At 38.8% G+C, this 22,972-nt stretch overlaps 1 long non-coding RNA gene across 1 annotated transcript; it reads right to left on the reverse strand.

The window, feature by feature from the left end:
• Positions 1–917: 917 nt before the first annotated feature.
• LOC148332581 (uncharacterized) lies at positions 918–22,015 on the reverse strand. Its single transcript, XR_015844578.1, has 3 exons — positions 21,741–22,015; positions 13,877–13,962; positions 918–1,045 (listed from the first exon to the last, which is right to left on the reverse strand). It is a non-coding gene; the product is annotated as an uncharacterized LOC148332581 (long non-coding RNA).
• Between the last annotated feature and the right edge of the window lie 957 nt (positions 22,016–22,972).

The raw sequence follows: 22,972 nt of genomic DNA on the forward strand, positions 1-22,972 counted from the left end.
GTCTTTGCACCTCGAGCACTGGTTCAATTGTAGATGTTTTTCACAGGATAGGGGCTTTACAGAGTTTAAGCAAGGAGTTAAAATGTCAACGAGTACAAGGTCTAACTGTTCTGCACAGTGCTTAGAGATATTATCACAGATATTGTAAGGACCAAGGCTTTTCATGGATTATCACAGCTAAAAATGTAAAAGTCGTCTCATTGTCTGATGTTTTGGATAGATACAGCTGGGTTAGATGGGGCAACACGATGCCAGTTTCAGTATCCCTGCTGCTCTCAAAGCAGCAGAAGAAGCTGGTTCGCTAGTTTGCCCTTTCCAGTCTCTCAACACCAGGCAGGATCAAGGAAGATTTCCTATTTTCTGTAAGACATTAGTTATGGTCTTCATCCCCTGCCATGCCTCATAGGATTTACTTGACACCAGGGTTACTTCAGTCTTCTGTCTTTAACTGTATCTATCCAACTGTATTTTTTAAAAAATCTATTTCTGACTGTCCCTAATCTCCTCTTTGGCTGTGTCATCTTGATAGCTATGATTGTTTTCCCTTTTTATTTATGAGATGCTCAAATTTTTTGAAAATTCTAGGCATGACATTTGAATATACTGTTTTTTACGGTCATGACTGTCTCCAGATGTCAAAATTGATGTAATAGTGTCTACCTGTTCATTTATATTAGGGTATTGTAAAATTGCCATGGTATTTTTTTTAAATCTGCAAAGACAAATTTAGGTGTATCAGGAGACAGTGAATATAGCTTGTGGGAGGAAATGAAATCATTTTTACGCCCCTAACAAAGTCAAAATGTGTTTGATCTGATGAAACAAAGATTTCACTTTTGGTCCAAAATTCCAAAAGGTATGCTTCGCACATACAACACCGCTCATCACTAAAAAATACATCATACCTGCAGTGAGGCATGGTGGTGGCAGCCTCGTGCTTTGGGACCGAGTTTCGTCAGCTGGAACTGAAGCCTTATACTGGGTGAAGTGAATTATGAATAGATCGCTGTAGCAGTCCGTGAGCACAAAACCTTCATGGCTTCAGCTAGAACACAAAGAGTAGTTGAAATCTAATTGCACTTAAAAAAAAAAAAACATTTAGATAAAAAATGACCCAATTCCGGGTGAAAGATGCAACGATCCCCTACTTGGGTCAAAGTGATCCAACAAAATTGGTTATTTTGTACAAAACAACACAAGAAGGTGGGTCAAATGTTTTGGGTTATTTTTTACCCAAGTATTTTCAGAGTGGGGGATTAATCAGTAGAGCTTGAAATGGTGGCAGGGTTTAGAAAAAGAATGAAGGGGCACAAAGAAGAAGAGATGAAGAAGTAATGTCATGCATTGTGTGCTGAGCAGTAAATAACTTGAATGTGTCATATATCTTTATCTTATATTTGTTTGATTATATGTTAGCATGCGCGAGCTAGCATGCGCGAGCTAGCATGCGCGAGCTAGCATGCGCGAGCTAGCATGCGCGAGCTAGCTAGCTCGGCGCGCCCACTATAACTATTAAATACAGAAATATCACCCTCAACCGCTGCTACGCCTATTGATACAGCGCGTCTTTTGGCCGTAAAAATACAGTATTTTAGAATGTAAAAACAAGGACCACGTTTCTTTATACGAAACATCAATAAACATATTGTCATATTCATGTGTCAAAGTGAGTATCATTCTCTATGCAAACACAGAACGTTTGATACGCCTCCTGAATTGGATTTCATTAGCTTGCGCAGGTCGACTTAATATTGTGATCAGCAAGCGTATATTTCCGGGAAATGTGATTTAAATAAAGTCGTGATTAGATTGTCATGTACAGGAAAGTAATGAAGGGACATTCATCCCCACGGAACCTCTTGATACATATCATGCACCAAAATTGCATCTTTCTGTTTGGCGTTGCCATGCTTGTTGTTCTACCCCCCCATCAAATCTTTGCAGAATGAGTCAACAGGACTCATTAATCATGTCACTTCTTACAAAGGAAACATCTACAGAGTGATTTGGTTGGGATTTCGCAACTGAATGCTTGGCTGCTTGCACCATTACTGTATAGCTTGCCAACAAAAGTGTCCACAGAGAAACATTTGATGAAGGGAGGCTGTAACACAGCAAATAGTCCACCGTGTCGTGACATAAAGCATGTTTGTTGACACCAATGTATTGGCGAGAATTCAACTTCTTTGGGGGATGAGAGCATTGAAACCGAGAGTAAAGAAAGACTAAACGCAGGGCAATAGGAAAGGAAAAAAAAAAACAATGCAAGACAAACAATGAGGCAGCTTGTGTTTTATTAGCAAGCTGTGTTGTGCGAGGGACAGCCTTAATAGAATAAAGAACGTATTCAATCACAAGCTTCGAACAAACACAGTCATTAAGACCAAGTGATTGCAATGAATTAGCTTTGATCATCTTGATGCTTGAGCTAATTCAACTGCAGGGAACAACAGAAGCAGACGTCACATTTACTTAGTGTTTAGCTTGTCTCAAATTACCGTTTTAATGTTCAGAAATCCTTGAACAGTTGATTCTTGTAACTTTTTTTTTTAAAGGATACCAATCCCATTCTTCACTAACTTGTTGCTAGAACACATTCAATGTATATTTAATGACTTCAGATGTGGCCTTTCTCTTATTCTTGCTGTTTAATGATATTGTCTCTTTTACTTGTCAGTTTGATGTGTCCTTTGGTGAAAAGAGCAATGTCATTTATTTATTTATTTTTTCGTCAAATAGAATCATTAGACGGAAGGTATATACTGGCGTACTACATTCAGAGAAACAAGAACGAAGCAACACATACAAAGAACAGTTGCTTCTTGTGTCAGTAATGTTGTTTCTGAGACGAAAGATTTTTCACCTTTACCACTCCAGGTGAAGGAGAGGAACGTTTCCACGGAAACATGATTTAATAGAAGAGTACTCCAATCCTATCAGCCTTTAACTGGCCATGGTGAATTTCAACTCTCAATTCTCTCTCTCTCTCTCTCTCTCTCACTCTCTCACACAAAAGAAATTGAGGTGTTAATGACCTATGATTATTTCCACGGAAGAAGTGTGTCCAAAGTAGCACTTGTGGCACTTTCCCCTCTGCAACGAGGCAACAGAACATGAGCTCAGTGCTAGATTAAAAACACAATGGTGCGTTTCCACACAAACACCGCGTGCCTTTATGGTCAAGAATTCAATCAATGAAAATGTGTTATCAACTTGTACACTTCACTTGATTTGAATTTTTTTTTTTAATGTTACTGATTGGCACTTTTCTACCATCATACGTAGTGTCATGCCGTCCTGATTTTTTAAAGCTCAGTTAGCAAATTATCTGATGCAGGAAAACAGCAGGTCGTAGTAACTAAGTAACTAATTAGATGTAATATATTACATTATGGAACTACATAATGTAACTTTAATGAAAAAAAAAAATCCAAAATATTCAACGGTTTACCATAATGCCGCGTAAAATATTTTCTAACATTTGATACAGTCTCTCCATGTAGAAAAATGGAATGAAAAACATTTGATTTAGATTGCCATTTTCATGTTTCGTTTCATTGTTGTTTGCGCGTTTATGCGCATGCAGCAGTGGATCCAATAGTCATTAAATGCTCACAGGCTGCTGACCTCTTCCTTCATCCCTTATCGAGACCATACCTCATTTGATTCAATAAGAGATGCTAATTCGCAAAACAAACTTTCAGTTACAAATGTATTAATTGAAGACATTGTTATGAGAAAAGAAAGGAGACAGGAGACCGTAAAGATCAATCGTGAAGATGAGTGGAATATGGAAGAAGTGCGTCCTTTATAATACAGGAAAATAAATTCCTTTCAGTAATCTTTTTTTTTTCGTTTTTGTTTTTGTTTTTTTAATTTTTACAGGGGATTGCATCGGTGTGTGCATTATCAATAATAGAAACTGTGAAAAAAAGTTTGAGACTCATTGCAGAAAAGTCATTATTACAAAAAAAAATGATTCATCATGACTTCAGTTTCTTTTGCTTACACCAGTGGGCTGCTTATCACCATGGTTATAAGGAGATAACTATGACCACGCAGTCATCATGAATTATCTAAAATTAAATTGTCAAAATGGTGAGGAGAAAGAAAAAAAGAAGATTGTTTTTTATTCTTTTTTTCGACTAATCAGAATCATGTCCAAATGGATACATTACTGCATATCATTTTACGGTTGTAAATGCAACTCAGTGAAACATTCATGTCACGTGTTAACATGTCATTTTTGACTCAGGTTAAAGGCAGATAAATCAAGACTAGTATAAATTGCGTCAGCAGTTTTAGTTTTACTCATGGCAAAATTACGAGATCAAAATCTCCAGCCGTTCATCCAGGAGCGAGCTCAATTTAAAGGTGCCGAAAAGCAAAAGCTGACGGAGACATCGCAGCATGATGCTTCCTAAAGATCATCTTTGTCACAAAAAGTCTCATTTTAAAAGGCCAGCTGTGGCCCACAAGCTGGCTCTAAAAAAAAAAAAAGTGCTTTTGCTTGTTAACTGTTGGGGCCATCTGCTTGCGTTGAACGCTAGCCAGCAGGCATGCATGTACGCTTGGGTAGGGTGGCAAGATGGAAGCTTATCTTACAAAAGAAAAACATCCAAGCTCATCCATACAAAAACACAATTTAAATCTCTCAAACACCCATCCATCAATCCATCCTTTTTTTGATATGTGGGAAAATATTTTACGGTCCAATGACACAACACTAGTCATCATCAAAAGCCTACAGGGAAGCATGGTGGCAGCAAAATCATGCTTTTGGGCTGAAAATCAAGATTGGGAGAATTATGAACAGTCAGAGGCAGGATAACACGTTCAGGTTTCTTTGAGAAAACAAAAAAAGGTCAGGAAAAGCCTACTAGAACATCATGAATTTTAATGTGATTGGTCAATTAAGAAGATAGCCACATCCCGAGTCATACGGAGGGTGTGCGCACTTGTGCAACCACACCCCAGTTTAGTTTTACCTCCTCTCTTGAACAGATTTCATATTATTTTTTTAGTTGAGTTGTACAGTTTATAGGACACAGTAAATGTGGATTTAAAAAAAAAAAAGATTTACCTGCGTCTCATATTCATTATATCGCACAAACCCGGCATTTGAACAAGAATACAAGTAGGATGTCATTAAATCTTTTTGACTGTATGTACGGGAGTGTGATTTTAAGTGCGCTTTCATTGATCGGGGAAATGTTTATTTTTCCAATAAAACGCAACAGAAAAAATTGCTTTCATTGCAGGAGTATGCTAGAATATGAAATAAAGAGCCATGCTGAAAGCACTTGAAGTTGTGAACTTACTTGATTTACTTTTGCATGGCTTGTACCTGTTCACAGAGCCGTCAGTCAGTAGGGGCTTCCGTATGTCTCAGACCAGGAGGAAAATCCGACTAATCTGCTCAGCGTTGTGCCACAGCTAATGGCAAATATTGAACAGCAGCAGACGTCGCCATTACCTTTGTGGGGGCAATGGGGAATATTCAACTATATTGTTCTTGTTTTTCGGCTTCACTCATATGCTGCAAACGCAATATTAATCAGAATGTTTTTCCACAAGTGAGCCTCCATAGAACATATTCTTGTAAAGAAAATTTGTGTCTATTTGTCCCAATGGTCTTAGACGTTTTAGATCTATTCTTCCCCAGTTTGGAAAAAAAAAAGGCCCTTGTTCACCCTGTGGAAGCTTTCACTGAGAGATACAAGGCAATCTGAGCCTGTGCCGGTTCTGCTCTTCTCCACTCATGCAAGTGATCTCCAAAATATGGGGGACATTATGTACACCAGAAGGACGTTGCTTTTTGCCAACTGCCGTTCGTTGTTGCAAGGTTCCCAAATTCCGCCCTGATGATAAGGTCTGACTATCTTGCCAGCTTCAAGCAGAGTGAAGAAAGTTGGCACCCAAAAAAAATTGGACCGTTCCCAATACAGACGATTCAAGAAGCTTTATTGCACAGCGAATCGAGGGGAAAAAAAGTTTTATTTACAAAAGTAACATTTTAAAATTGGATTGGTTAATTGTGAATAATGCCAAAATACCAGTTAGAAGAGCACGTGCACACCACATTGTTTATTTTGAGTTTTTATTTATTTATTTATTTATTATTTTGGTCAATCGGGTTGTTCGGATTTTAACTCAAGTGAATGGTCTGACATTAAAGACAAGCACAAGCCTCTTCAATCCAATCGATGCATAACATAAGCACAGATCCAGCATACCTTTGGAATTTAAATAGAGCGAGATCACAGAATGAAAACCCTTGGCTGGGCTGCCAGGTATTGTGTAAACAAAGAATAGAAGCTGTGCAGTCGAAGTCTCTGGAGGGGGCGAGCACAAGGAAGTGGAGAATGTGGGGTCTGGGGTGGCCTTGGCAATGGAACAAGCCAAACAACACGAGCAAAGAACTAAAAAACACGATTCTGGATAGAGTAAAAGGGCGAGACAATGATTGCCTTCATTGTCTCAAGAGCAATCAAACGTCAGAGAATGGAGCCGGCAAAATAACATTCAGAATAATACAATTTGTTTGGATGCCATTAGGTCAGTTTTCATCATTCAAATATACGTAATTTTTTTCCCATCTATCTAGTTCAGGAACAAGGACATCGCTGAACAGACAGAGAGAGAGACAAAAAAAGAGAGAGAAAATGTATTTATGGTTAGTGAAGTCTAAAAACCCGAATAAAAAAATAAAAACAAGTAGGCCATTTATTTTCAGTACCTCTTTTCTTTAACAATTATTCTCGTAAAGTCATGCCAATATAGTAAAACAGTAAATTATGTAGAGTACATTTTAATGTAGAATTATAATATTTAGTCCCAGGAAAAAGAGTTTAATTTGAGATTAAAATATTGAGAGTAAAATTCACAGAGTAAATTTCATGCTGTCTTTTTAGAGTCAAATGTACGCCAATGAAATTTACTGTGCAGTCACACACAGGAGCGTTAAAAAAAAAAAAAACTGCTTCAAATATTGTATTTGTGTCAATGCTTCATCAGCTTTTCACCCTAAGCTTCTCATTGTTCTAGAAAAGATGCCATCTCAATAAACATAACATCAAATAGATTGCCATGATGCAGCACTGTGAATGATTTATGAGTTTCATCTCCAAACACATACTTGGTCATGATCCAAAAAGTAAATCAAAATCAAAGGAGGATGACGCAGACTGTGGAATGCACTAGGAAGAGGAAAAAAAAAATTGTGAAGTAAATCAATCAATCAATGAACCCCGAAAATGAGTGCAGTGATAGTAAAACTTAATACTATAAACATTTTATTTGTTAGCCTTTGGGCAAAGCTCATTTATTTATTTAGAAATGACAACAAATGAAAACATGTAGTTAAGATACTAAGTTTCTTCTCATTCTTACATGTAATAAGACATATCATGCTGTGCAGCAAATATAAAATACAGACACTAAATCGTGTGCACATATTGTACCACAGAATTGGTAGTCAAATTATGATTATTATGACGATGATGATTATGATTATTATTTTTATTATGATGATGATTATTATGATGATCCATCCATCCATTATCCAAACCGCTTATCCTCAAAAGGTTCGCGGGTGTGCTGCAGCCTCTAATCATTATTTCCAAACAAGCTCTGGATGCGAACGAGCTCCAAACATGCAGCAGTCTGACACCGAAGGCCATTGCTAATGTGTTTAAGCAAACTTCAATAGAAAAATCATCCTAAATCGCAAACAGCCGTGTCAAATTTATTTATAGGACATCACCTTTGAGTAATTAATGGAGTTCATTCACGGCGTGAATACACAGCCCGCTCTTTAATTAAATGACCAAATGGTCACGGGGGGTAGGTACTCAGAAATGATTGACAATTAGGGGATTAAGATGATAATAGTCATCATAATAGACTTGCAAATGATCTATAGGGGAAACTGAGGTAGGTTGAGACACTTTACTTTTTCACGATCACTACATAGAAATTAAAAAACAAAAAAAAAACAAAATAAATAAATAAATTAAAAAAACAAAACAAAACAATATATATATATATATATATATATATATATATATATATATATATATATATATATATATATATATATATTTATATATATATTTTTTTTTCAAAAAGGGAAAATAAATGAAAATAAATAAATTTACTAAAGTCCCCAAAATGCTCAAAGTAACAAAAAAAAGAACACCCCCCCCCAAAAACTCTAGGAATGGTGCCAAAGCTGTTGACGAATGACGAATGATAGACAAAATTGCATAAATTTCCCACTTCTGTAAACCAATAGTGCATTTTTTCAATCACTTCTATGAATAAAAAAATATATTTTAATAGTATTGCACTGATAAAACAAATAACTACACTTAACCAAATATGCACATGAAAGGCACTCCTGCGTCTAAAATAATTGCTAAGATGAAAATATTATTTAAAAAGTAATGAACAAATATGTACAAAACACAAGGCAGCTCCAGACGCTGGCATCACGCAATCCGACAGTGACCAGCGCAAAATGCAAGGGCAGAAAACTTGTGGCTATTTTGAGGAAAACGCCACACTCTGACTATGGTAGAGAGTTGCCGTGTGCCGCGTGCACCCGGGAACAAAAAAAGTGGCGAGGATTCAACAGGCTACCAAAGGAAGAAGCAATTAAATGTTGCAGCGGTGAAGTGAATGCCAGAATGTTCAACAAGTGTCAGAATAATATGAAAATATTAAGACATCTCTATGGTAATTTGAATCTAGAATTTGAAAAGTCGTGGGAACAAATAACCATGTGTGTTTGTGCACGTGTGTGCGTGTGTGTGTGCGTGAGTTGCTTTGCAGCATGGAGCCATCTACTCCCACTGGCCATCTGTACTTGTGGTTTTCATCCCCCGTAGAGGTCGAACATATCTATCAGCCATAAGATTAGTCTGTGAGGCAACCTCCCAAACAGGAATTAAAATCGGAGAAAAGAATTGACCGCTCGTACAGAAGGATTAAGTTATTACTGGTTACGGTCCAAACCATTACAGACAAAAAAAAAAAAAATCATGTGACAATGGCATCAAGGAATTACCAGAAACATCTGGGCTGCTGTTATATATACGTATATCAGAGCAATGCTGCTACAGAGGCACTGTAATATTCAATAGCGTTCTTTCTTCGCCATTTTCTGAGCGAATCGTAGCTTGAGTCTAAAAATAGATTGTGTAAATACTTTACTGACGAGACATTTGCACCCCTCAATGATTTCTCAAGAGAATCACTGGGGATTTGCTGAGGGTAATAGGGTTCGCCTTCCAGTCAAATGACTTGTGGAGCAGCCAGCTCACTGTTGGCTTCTTTGAGGGTCAGGACCCCTCTGCTTGAAATGATGAATTAATGTTTTTTTGTTTTTTTGTTGTTTTTTTAGTACAGCTAATATGGTTCAGTATTTGAATTTGGCTTTAGAAAGTATGGAAATTGATTTAGAAGGAAATTTGAGTTTACGTTAAAGTTAAAATATTTATAAGTTATAACACATATATGGGCCGCTACTTTTTTCCTAGATTTTGAATCATGCGGCTAATACAACGATGCGGCTTTTCTGTGGATTTTTCTTTCACCACTAGGGGCACTCTATAGTTCAGAAAATACACAAAATAAATCTTGATTTTTTTTTTTCTCTTGTGTCTGTTCTGTTTTAATTGGCAAAGTTGTTGCCGTGTTAATAATGTACCTTTATGTACAGTCAGAGTACAAAATTGTTCTGTACATGCAGTAAGCAATAGTCCGGAAAATACGGTAGATGTTTCATTCTGCAATCAACCTTGCCTTGTCTAGTGAATTCTCTGCTTTTCTATCCAGATCACATATTCATGCCCCGCCCCTTTATTACCTGCTGTCCTTTGTTACTTCATTGAAATCCTACAATCTAATTTGCTGGCTTCTCTGTGAGGAGGTGACTCGGAAAGTAAATGTGCGAGCGCAGCAAACTGCGCAGCCCAATTGTGCATTCCATTAGGCATATCACTTTCTGAACAACTCCCAAAGGAGATGGTGCAATTATATGCATCAGAGACTTGCAGAGGAAGGATCTTCATCGGGTTACATCACATCGTAGAATAATGGACCTCAATAAAGACATCATTAGGAAAAGAATCCATCAAATCAGCCAATTCAACAACGTAGCACATATAAATTCACGTCCGAGTTCAGATTAAGTTTGAGAAGTTGTTTGCCTCTTTTTCAACTTAATTAAACATTTTTAGGCCATTCGAACGAAATGCTTACTGAGGATGAGGCGATATTTAACTGTATTGGCTTTGCCTGGCACATTCAAGGGCTTTTGTTTCCCACGACCAATTTCATCAGAATAAAGCCTGCAAGTCTTAAAAGGTAAGGAAAAGGTAAATGCAGGCTCGCGGCACACTTTTGACTATTCACCCTCAAGAAAACATCTCTTAACAATTGATGGCCAAGGCCACTTCTGTTTTGAATGTGTTGGCAAAAGAGGGAGGGAAGAGAATGGAGGAAGCTTGGAGGGAAGTGAAGGAGGTTATAAAAAGGAGGGTCATTGATGGGTCACTGCCGACGCTCATTAAATTATTAGTGCGTTAAAGAGAGAAGGGAAATCTCGCTCTGCTTTACTGTTATCAGCATGCGGATTGTTTGTCAGTGGTCCTTCTGTTTCGAGAAGCCCATTAATCGCAGTTGGACTCACAATAAATGGAAATAATGCAAAGTATTTTATATGAATGGGACGGATGAAATTTCTGTACCGAGATGGCGACCGGAGGGCGGGGGACTGACCTTCAAAAAAGGGTCAAGTGCCCGGCTCTGCAAACCAAACCAACGAACAAAAAAATGAGCACGCTCCGGCAGCTGTTCACAGTAACGACATGCAGCGCCTCCTTTTGTGTCTGTTCGATGCTGATGAATTGATGGCGGGAGAAATGACATCATCCAATATTCGAGGGTGCTTTTGTGCAAACCCAACATCTTGCCTTTGTGGTGATATATCCATTTTTCATGTCTTCATGCATTATTTACACTCCACAATGGTTCCCTCGTTGGTGTTTCCATGGAGAATGTATTAAGAAGCAAAACTGCAATGAGTTGCCTCACACATAACTCATGCTGATCGTTTTGATCAAAGTACGTTTGTTTCGAGCTAAGAGTCAATAATGATTTTTTTTTTTTTTTGCGGCATGGATTTGTTGTGGCATGCAAATGGTTGTTCGGTGGAAGGGAATTAGTGAAATGTACAGTGTGAATGAAGCTTGTTGCATGGGGGTGAGGTGGGGGCCATCTCTCGGGTAAAAACTGCAAAATTCTTGTGAATAATACATTAGGTATAATTATTCTGATGTGATCATTATACATTTCATTTGGCAACGTAATCATTCTCCGTTTGAGAAGCTTCTGCATTTGTCACATTTGAATTTATAGCAGCATTATTTTTGTGACATTAGAAAAAAATGATGAGCGCAAACTGTCTGCTTTGTGCAAATGTTCTAGTCAATGAGTGTACACTAATCACATCAATGGCATGTATGATCTTCCGGAAAGATCTGTATGGCAATTGTTCATAATGTCATCACAACAACGTCTTGTTTGTCGACGAGCTATTGTCAACTTTGTGAGTTGTTTGTCTTCAGAACATCAGCTTTCCTCAAACCTTTCCCCAGACCGTACAATTAAGCAGCTCTCCTCGATCTTCTGTTGTCTTCAAACGTTATTTCCATTTTATTTTTTTGCTCAAGTAGTCACTATTTCCCGCATGCACGAGCTCTTATCATAATCATGTTTTTGTTTCGAATTTGTTGCCAGTCTTGTGAAGATTACACTTAATTTGCTTGTGAGCTAATAACGTTTTTTTTTCAGCAAGTACATACGGCGAGCTGATTTGATGTTATTGTTTTTGCATTAAGCTGCTGTTTGATTCTGTTTTATTACTGAACTTCGCTTAATGACGTCTCCCGCCGTCTACCATTTCGCTTCAAGCGGCTTGCATTCGCTTTGCTTCTTCCGTTGAGCCATTTGGAAGCATGCCCGCATCCGTTTCACCGAGACAGGTTCTAAAGTCGCTCATCTGGTCACGGTGAGCTCCCATGATCAGAGTGAGCTTCATTTGAGAGACAATATACAACGTTTGGTTTTGAGTTGGGGAGGCTTTGAGAGCAGAATACAGGAAAAACGTAGCTAGAAAAGGGAAGAAAAAGAAGAAAAGTCCTAATCGAATGAGGTTGAGAAGGTCTGGCGGTTCATGGCCTTGAAATATCTTTATCTTTTGTCCCTGGAGGATGAAGTCAACGTACGGCAGGTCAGGATGCTGTTTGTTGCAGAAAAGGTCAGCGTCTCGTTTCCCTTAGGGACGTCATTCTAATGCTTTATTAATAAATGCTAACGGGAAGCTTGAAGTTCCTGAGATTGACAGGTGCACTGTTCTACTGAGCTAACAGAATTTGTCATTTGTTTGTCAATTTTGTGGATGAAGAAAAAAAAAAAAAGAGAAATACAAAAACTGCACTCTTCTTAAAAGATGATATAAAATGAAAGTTTGTGGTGTGCCTTGTTTAATGACAATATATGATCGCGCGCAGGATGATGAGGAAGCTGCGGTCTAACTAGCTATGGAGGTGGGATACACCCCTCATTAATCACCGGACGGATACATAAATATCGATCGCTAATCATTGCCACTTGACATTTACAACTCTTGGCTATCTGGAGTCCTCACGCATACATACAAGTGCATTTTATTGACTTACAATAATGTGGAAAACTTTTATTTCATTCGTTCATTTCAAAAAGTGAAATACAATGTGATGATTTATTGAGGAAATATTGAATAATTCTGTCTGTTTTTTTGTTTTTTGCTGATGATAGCTGGAAGCTACGGAAAGACGTTTTATTATTACGTAATCACAATGATTTGTTGCGATCGTAACTAAACAGAAATATGCATTTTGAATATTTGGATATATAGTACATTGTATGCGTTTAATGAATTAGTGTGTCTGTTTAGTGTATTTAGCAAAGTTTCATTTTTTGAATTGAAATACTAAACAAAAAAAACCATTGAGATGCACCTGGCACATTAATGTGCAGTACCTGAGAGGCCAATGTCCGATGTGTTAAAAGTGGCGACCTCGGCAAAATATTTCCAACATCTAGATGAATTATTTTATTTATATTATGAGTACTTCGGTCAATCCGATGTGAGTTGTCCACAAAATGTTTCACAGTTTTCTTTTTCCTTTTTAGGTCAAGCTGCGATGTGAACAATGACACTTTTAAACAAGACACAATTCACAAATCATATGCAGCCGTGCAAATGCCTTTATCGCTGCTGCTCTGTATTCACACAACGGCAAGCGATCTCCTTTTTTTATACCACTTTTCGTCTTCAGGGTCTCGGCATAAGCCGGAGCTTATGCCGGATGTCTTGCGACGAGAAGCGTGGCGCACTCTGGAGTCACCACCCGGGCAAATATCTAAAATTCATAGAAGCTCTCTAATTAAATGTGAGTGTAATATGATGAATTGAGACAGTAATTTAAGGAGACTAATTGCAAAGAATACTGCGGTATTCTGTTATGGCCTGATGTGGTTTTTTTTTTAAGTCCAGTTTATTGTCAATAATTTGCGTCACCACCTTTTGATTGGCATAATGCAATCGTCAGTTCCCTTGGCAACTTTCAGACGTGCAAATATGAAAGGGAAACTATCAATCCATTATCCAAGCCGCTGTCTCACAAGGGACAGGGGTGTGCTGGAACCTACCTAGGCTGTCTTTGGGCAGTAGGCGACGCACACCCCGGACTGGTTGCCAGACAAACAAAGCATTCCAACACATAATCGCACCTTTCACACAATTTGGAGAGTTCAATGAACCTACCATGCATGTTTTTGGAGGACATCGGAGTAACCGGAGAAAAGCCACGCAGGCACGGGGAGAACATGCAAACGCCACACAACCGAAGCCTGTACAGTACAAAATAATATTTTACAAAAAGAGCAGATATAGCTATTTTTCTCTAATCATAACTTCGTCAAACTGTTTACCTTGAAACAGACAAAATGCTATAACAGAAGAAATTTTGAATATTAAGTGCAATTTCAACGTCATCATCATCATTTTTCATTCAAAGGAACAACAGCCATCGATTAGCCCCTCTTAACAAACGTGGACGCTTTGTTTTTTGTTTTTTTGGGGCATGCAGTGTGGGTGCTCTCATGTTACGGCACCGATGATCCGGGATGAAGGTGAGCTCCAACTTCACACTTGACAACTTTTGATTGCAGCAAATGTGTCTGTGCACTCACTGTATCCTTGACTTCATACTTGTACTTTATCCATTGCTCCTCTTTTTCGAACGCAGCCCCTTTATCTGCAGGCACCAGTGCCCCTGGATATTTGAAAGCCCAATGATTATGCAACTTTTTAAATTTAGAGCCTTTTTAGTGCTATATAGTGTTTTACATAAGCATTAAAAAGGAGACTAAATTGTTCAGTAATACTACAAGTACTGCCTAATGGCTGAGTTTGCGTGTAAAAACACTTGAAGACTGGCATTAGTACGCTTTTATAGTTTCCAAGAGTCATTCTGCCGACTATTCGGACGAGAAACTAAATTGTTGAAAAAGCTGTTTTTCTTCTGCCTCCTGCTTTTAAATTACATTTATACCCACATTTGCATTTATATTTCATCGACATTAAGAGATCCGAGAAAACTAACTCTTGACAGTAAAATACATCAAAGTACAGTCCAAAAAAGGAGCATGTGATGAACCAGCTTAAAAACAGAACGTTGTTGTCGTGCTTCAGGGATGGCGGTGGAAATGGGACAGCAGGAATTGCTCATCAGCATCGGGTCGTAACGTTGTTGCTGTTGATTGAAGTTCAGACAAACCGACCCGGGGTAGCTCGGCTGTGTACTTGTGGTGATGTTGCACAATTTCGGAGCAAAACTGGGTTATGGAGGACTTTGAAAAGATTGAGGCGTCAACTAAACACTGTCGGATTATTCATCTCGCGTGAGCAACTATTGCTCCAAGTCTTTGATTTTCTTGACCTGACAGCTAATGATTCATAGTTCTCCCGATCTGGTGTTTTTCCTCATGGATAGAATTTTTTGGTTTTGTTACTTGTGCGTGTACTCTTTTCTGACAAATGATTTTAGATTGTTACCCTTGCTGTTTGCAAGTGTTTTCAGTTATTTTGTTTCTTCTTCTTCTACAGGTTTCCGAAAGTTTATCTAATGTAACTTCCATTTCTTGTTCCCTAAAAAAAGCAATAAATTAAAAGTTCAATTGAGCGTGACAGCAGGTAAGCCTGTACTAGCCTTTTGTTGTCACTACCAAACATGGCACCTTCCTTACATTGGTTAATTACCATGTTATTATCATATTCCCCTTTAAGAACAAAAGACAAGCATCTGTTAGGGCTACAAAATACAACTGTCACAAATCTCTGCTTGACAAATCACTTATCAAACGTCTACGTGTCCGTGCCAAGCGCGGGCGTGCAAAGGTTAATGTTGTCATTTCGATCAGACTTTGTTGGTTCGCTTGATTGTGAGCACGTTTGTGCAGACGGTGCATTTAATTTCCGTGAAACTAATGCATGCAGTGGGAGGCAAGATGCTATGACATTTTTAAGAACAAATTTGCATCGAAAATGTGTTCTATTTGTAGTTTAACTTATGATAGAACCGCTTCCCACTTCCTAAAACAAAAAAGATAGCGTGCCATCTTATTTACATTTGACGTCTTCATGAACGCAAAGTAACCAACTTGCCTATTAAAACACACAAAAAATTTAATGATTTGTTGCTTTTAACTTTAAGAGGAAAGTAGCAATAACTGGTTTGTATAAACGACTCTTCACCTGCTTGGACCAACAAAGCGAGAGCTTGGCCACATTTTTGGGTTTGTACACCCGTGCATGATTTAAAAAAAAAAGGAAAAAAAAAGCTTTTAGTTTCTTTAACATGCTTTCAGTGAGTGCCCAGCAACTTAGGTTATATGAATATTTCAGCAGGTTCCTTGTTATTCCATATTTTTGTTGCCTGAGATTCAATACCCTAAAATAGTGGTAAAGAAAATCTCAAAATAATGAAATCATTATCGCACTTTAGAAACGTGACTAGGTGGATCTCTCCTTTTCGAATTGGAAACTTGTGTTTATGATAGTGTTATGCCGCACAGGAACAATTCCTAAAACAAACCAAACGACTCTCTGCAGTGAATGGAATCACTTGATGAACTGATTCGTTCCCTTCTCAGTTCAGTTGAGCTCTGCCGCGAGCTCCCCGACCAGGAGTGGCACTACAGCGTGCTATTACTCACGAGGCAATGAATCCTGGATAAATGATGCAGCCGGCGCGCTGGCGGTGGAGAAACATGTCGATAATTCGCTGTGAACAAATGCTTCAGTGAAAGATTTTGCCCTCCTCAGGGTGGTAAAATTTTACTGGTATCCGCTTCTCAAAGATAACATCTAATGTCAAGTCAGGCCAGTGTTGCAAAAGTACATTTTCGCCGTGAACTAGTTAAAAGTTAAGCTCACAAATTTTAGAGAATGAACTAGTCCACTTCATAGTTCATCATAGCAAGTTTTTGAATGGAGTTTAGCATTCGAAAACCAGAACCAGTTTCGAGTTTGAATGCGAATGCTTGAAGCCACTTTAAGTGAATAAATTGGTTGGTTAAGTGAGATTGATTTCGTCCCATGTTGTCCCTGCTATTTCAACCCTCCGTGTTTGTTTCCAAGGGCCCATCTGCTGCTACCCGTAGGCTTCCACCAGCGTGACCTCGTCAAGCTGTGCTTACTGTGGTAAAATTCTGCTGCGATAGCGAGTTGCACAGCTTCTGCAAAAAAAAAAGCTGCTCCTGAATTCTCTCCAAATTCATTTAAGATGAATATGCTTGCACAAAAGTAGGCACAACCAACCACTCAGCAAGAAACCACGGCTGACAGCCGATCCTTCAAAATGGAAGCTTCAACAAAATGGATGCTTTTTAAAGGTGTCGAATTCTGAAATACATTAGCATCTTGAAAGTTAAGCAACTTTCAAAAAAATAGCAAAGCATGTTATGTAAGTTTAGAATACAAGTGACTGTCAAAAATGCAACGGACAGTTAGACCCCCCCCAAAAAATTCCATATTCCACATTATAAACATGAAACATACTCAGAAGCAGCGATTAGGTAACTTATTGTAATTACTTGGCACACAGCTTAAGTTTTGTGTCGACTTGCACGCTGTCAGCACATCTTACACAGAAAAAAAAAAAGTCTCGGTTATTATATTCTTTGCCCTTTCCTTATCTACAGTACACTCACAAAGTCACAGCTTCAAGTGCAGATTCATCGGCAGTGTGAAATAATTAAAAGTGTTTTTTACATAGCCTGCACGTTGGATGTGTGTGGTCAGTGAGCTGTGACAAATTGCAGCTTCTACCAACTAAAGCACTTCATTAAAAAAAAAAAAAAAAAAAAGGAAAATAATATTCGCAAGGCAACTCCACTCTTATTGCATTTGGGTCTGCACTGCACCAATGCCTGTTTCCTATATTCATTAACCCCATGCAAGGACAACTTAAAGGGACTTCTCATCAGCACATTTGACATCGCAACAATCAATCATACAGATGGACAGACTCCTCAGGGCACTTTGTGAAACATTGCCATGGAAATGAGCTCGGTAGACAATGCTGACTACACATTACATAGGCAAAGGTTTTACGCCCTCAAGCCACCATAGATGATGGGGATGGATTCAGAGGTCCGTGGACATATTCGAGTCACCAGACCAAGAGCTCATTCTGTTATAACAAGGGTACTCTGTTGCCACACCGGGCAAGAGCAGTGATAACGCTCCAGTTATTCATGGATCGCTGCATTCTCTTCTGCACAGAAATGTCTCCATGTAAGACGCTCATTGCGCCACCTTTAAAAGGCAGGAGAGGAGCCGCTTTGATTGAATCCATTTGGTTGTGTTCACGCTCTCAAAGGCGCAAAGTGCCCTTTTTTTTGACAAAATGCTACTTAAAAAAAATGAATAAAATACGTGCTAGAGAAATTTCATTTTTCACAAAGCATTTTCAATGAATGAATAAAATATCCACTATCCGAACACAACAACAAAAGGTTTGAAGAAAACAAAAAACAAAAAAAACATATACTGTAATTGTTTTATCCAGAGCAAAGGGCGCTCGCTCAAAAATTACCATTCAAAGTTGAACTCTAAACAATATTAAGTAACTAATCAACTCACTTTTTTATAGATTATTGATGATGTCCTACACATCATTTCAAGTCTGCCAAAAATGCATGTAATGTGATTATGTTTGCCATCTAGTGGCGATCAGTGAAATTACAACTTAAAATTATAGTCGACTCCTCCATATTTACAATTCGCCACTTGTGGAATTGCATATTCAGATTTTTTTCTTTTTTTTAGAAACAATTTTTGGAGATTTCGGAATTTTCTCCCCCCCCTCGTGATTTTTAACATCATTTTTTGTCCACTTAGATATGAATATAATGTTGGCATGTGCCTGTCCTTTTACACAACTGTCAACATCTATATGTTCATTTGTATGCTTTCAGTACACACATCAATAATCCGAACACCAGTCAACGATGCATTGAAATTACTAAGATTTAAAACCTTGGCCACTTTACAGATGTAACTTATTTTTTTTGAATGGAGGATCATGTATTTGTGACCTCCATAGAATGATAATTTTTCTGTCTTCAGATGGGCTCAATAACCCTCCTCTGGGGGTGATTCCAATCCTGGATGCTGCAGGCATTTTTCGTGAGAACTAACATCCATTGTATTCCTGGAATCCTGTTTTCAACGGTGTTATGGCACATAATGGAGCATGAGGGCAGGCGGAGAGAGAGAAGGTACAGAATTTCAGCAAAAAGGCTGCATGTTTGCTGCAAGAATATGGAAAAGGGAAACATGGATTGGTCACCTCTGATCCATAACCATTGTGAAGTGTCACAAACTGCTCCTTTTTCCTGTTTTTTTTTTTCTTTTTTAATGTGCATTTTGCCCCCACCTCTGTAATTGTGTGTGTGTGTGCTCCTAAAGGTGCTTCATTCCGCCGAGAAAAGCTACAGTTCTCCATCACTGATCATCTGTGCAGCATGAGAACGCCAGCCCCATTTTCTTCCTTCGCTGACATGTTTTCAGTTGACCACAGCGCTCCTACTTTCCACCTCTCACCAATTATTTTTGTTTTGATGTAGCGCTGCTAACATGCTGTGCCGGCTTTGCTACTTTTTCACTGAATACACTGACTTCCTACAAATTTCACCTGCCAGGAGCCAAATCCTTTGAGACTTAACAGTGAAGAATCACATACCGCTGTTTGCGTAGATAAGGCATTGAATGCAAGCCACTTTATATCTCAACAATGTTAATATTAATTGATGTGACTTTACAAGTCAAGTATGCAAAAAGAAATAATATGACAGAGCGTAGGAGTTTGGATGTGTAACACGATATGGAGCGACACAATGCGAGTTGAAATAATTTGAAAGTCAACCAAATGAGGTGCTGCAGGAAGACGACATCGGTGGAGCGGGTCCCCGCCCAGTTGATCAATGCCGTAATTTCCCTAACAGCGCAAACAACAGAAAACAACAGCGTGAAAATTTAGCAACAGGTCATGATTACTCTCACATAAGCCAAAAAAGAATCATGCTGCACTTCAAACACAGAAGTGAATTGAATCACATTTATTTAATTTACTTTGGGAGGGAGGGAGCCAAGTACCTCAAATCACAGGCACACAACACACACAGTTATGACAAACAGCTCATTTGAGATGCACACTGGAAGTCATTTCAAGATAACAAAATCAGTCTAGCAGCTTTATAGCGTTGCTGCCGCAGTTTAGGGGAGTGTTTGCCAACAGCGGTGCACACACAGTTTGCATATTCCACCCAGGAAAGATGAACAGACCAGGAGGAAAATGTTAATGAAAAACACAAATGGAGAGCTGCCACCAGATCCCGGTTAGTGCGCTCAGTCTCCGAGTGTTATAATCGGCAGTTTCATGACGTGGCGATTACCACTCTTGGCTTTGAATTCAGCGTTCAGCAGGACGAAAAACCACAGCGAGTTTTTTTTCGACTTCTTTACTTTCATAGACACACTTACATCTCCGCACGGAATTAGCCTAAGCCAGATTGTAACCAGCAGGTCAGCTAATCAATCGACTGTAATTGAGGAGTGGGAGTTGGATTGATGCAATTTGGTGGCGGGCAGCCTGGAAAGCTCTAATGAGGCAGCGAATGACATTGATCCTTTGCCAAAGCATAACATTGTAGAACTGGATGGCTGTAGTCATGCACTTTTTCCGCACATGCCCGTGAAATAGTTTTCAATGTTTCGAGGTCATAAATGAACGCGATTTTCTGTACTATAAGGCACACATGTATATAAACCACAGCAACCCCTAAAAAAAAAAAAAAAAAGGAGAGATACAAGCCACAGTTTTCTATGTTGAAAAAAAATGAGTTGTTTACTGCATGTGCAGAACGATTTTGTACTGTGAACGCACACAAAAGGTACAAATACAGATTGCCAATTAAAACAGAACAGACCAAAAAAAAATACAAATAAATCTAGATTTATTTTGCGTATTTTCTGAACTGTAGAGGACCCCTACTGGTGAAAGAAAAATCCAGAGAAAAACTGGACCATTGCATTAGCCGCATGGTTCTAAATTTAGAAAAAAAGGAAAATACGGTACATGAAAAACTGCTTTGTGTTCATTTTGCTCTCATGCTTAAAATTGTACATTTTCTTTTCTCTCTATTCCAATTCCCTGATGATCTTTACTTGATAGCATGTCAAAGCATGCAATAACACCCAACAGGCATCTCATAAAGTCACCAGGGATAAACCGGATAGTGCAACTGTAAGTACAGTGACAAAGACCTCCAGATTGCACAACCCCTCCCTCCTCAAAGACTGCTGCCCTAGATAATTCTGGCAATTATCTCTCCTTTGTACGCAGAATAATAAACAGCGCAAGAACATAAAGCATTTCATTCAAAACATTTCAGCATAACTGCACCAAGATAATCTTTTCACATACTGAAATCCCCAAAGAACCAGGCAAGTTATGGCTCTGGAGTGCTCAAAATAAATGAGTACATGCTAAGACATTTGATCGAAAACATTCCGTTTGCGTTCAGAATCGGTCATTTCTATTGCAAACTATTTTATGAAATACTTTCACAGATCTGGGCCAATATTCAATGAGAAATTCTCAAAGGAGGTGTAATCATTTATGGCCACTATGAACGCCTCCATACATAAACGTGAATAAACGTAAATAAATAATTCACATGTTGAGCATTATGCCCTTTAGCTCTCCGTGAATCTTAATTCCTGCCATGACATTTCGAACAAATGTATTTTTCCAGCTTTTGTATGGGGAACGCCCACTTCTTTTTTAGCTTGACTCAGCCCCAGTATACACAGCAAGGGCATTTATTGCCAGGTTTGTTGTCTTGGAGCCTTCACAGAACCCTGACCTCAACCCCATCCAACACCTTAGATAGATTACAACAGAAATGGTGAGCGTCAATAAATTTCATAAAAATCCCCAAAACACCTACGTATTCTCAAACTTATTTTTTTTGTCAGTCTTCACTAGTGGAGTCCGTCAGACAAAGTAAAAAAAAAACAAGGAAATCGATTTTGGCTCAGTATGATTCCGGAAGTTTACCTGCTCAGAGGAAATTGCTTGCGCCTTGACGGACGAAGTACAGCAGCGTAAATGAACGTGTCAAGGAATCCTTTAACTGAGCTAAAAATCGCCCGCTAATTAGAGAGAAGGCTAGCTCAATAGCGCTATGGACAAAGAGGACTCCCGGCTGGCTTCAAAAGCTGAGAAATGCCGTCTTATGTGGTGAGGGAGGGTAGGTAAAGTTAGAGAGTGAGTGAGTGGAAGAGAAGGCTAAAAAGAAAGCTGTATTTGCACGTTCAAACGAGGGTGGCGAGCATTGTGACAAGCTTGTGTGTGACGTGTGGGTGGGTGTGCGCATGCGTGAGAAAGAGTGCAGCGGCAGCACACGTCACACATGTACCGTAGTCGTTTCCCACGTAAGGAAATTCTGTTCTACGGCAATGCAAATATGATTCTGTACTAGAGAATACTTACTTCAGTCGTTTCTAAGTTGACAAATAGTGATGCCTTTGCGCATTTACTCATACACGTAGCGTACACAAACATACCACACTGTGCCGTCTGACAACTGCCGCTCATCTGTCACTCGACATTCCTTATTGAGTTAGCGCTATCACACAGGGCCAGGTGGTCACTGGGCAGCAGCCCACCATGTCTGTAAAGAGTAAATTAGGGTCGTGTCGCTCAGTCGGTCTCCTTCGATGTAAATCAGAAGCCGCAGACGCTGATGAAAATGAGGAGGAAAGAACATCAATTGAGTAAAATGACAACAACCCTGTCAAATAATGCTCTCGTTCCCTTCACAGCTTGGCTTGATCAAAATAATATGTCACCCAGACAATATCTCTCTTCTCTTGTATTCAGAAACACACTCTGGATGTCTTCTTTTATTTATTATGCCGGTAGTTATTTTCATCCCCTCGATGCTTCTTTCAAGTGGATTTGTGTGGTGACTGGCTCTAGCCAAACCAAGCCTTTTTTTTAATTATAATTTGAAATCTAATCGACAGTCATAGGTGAGTTTGCACGGTGAAGTGGAGGCAAGAGGCGGACCTAAATGTAGGGAAAGTGGGAGTAACATACCAAGAGTGCAGGGTGAGCTTCCAAAAACAAAAATGCTGCTGGTGAAAAATCAAAATACGAAATCAACAAAGTCCTAAAAAAAATCAGAACACAAACAATGATCTGACAAAGACAAGAAAGTGATGATTGGTTTACAGAAAGCTGATGGACACAGGTGGGAAAAAAAAGACGACATGGACAAGAAACAA

This window comes from Idiotropiscis lumnitzeri, chromosome 8 (assembly GCF_059441095.1).
Source record: "Idiotropiscis lumnitzeri isolate Australia: NSW breed Sydney's pygmy pipehorse chromosome 8, RoL_Ilum_1.0, whole genome shotgun sequence".
NCBI classification, from domain to species: domain Eukaryota; kingdom Metazoa; phylum Chordata; class Actinopteri; order Syngnathiformes; family Syngnathidae; genus Idiotropiscis; species Idiotropiscis lumnitzeri.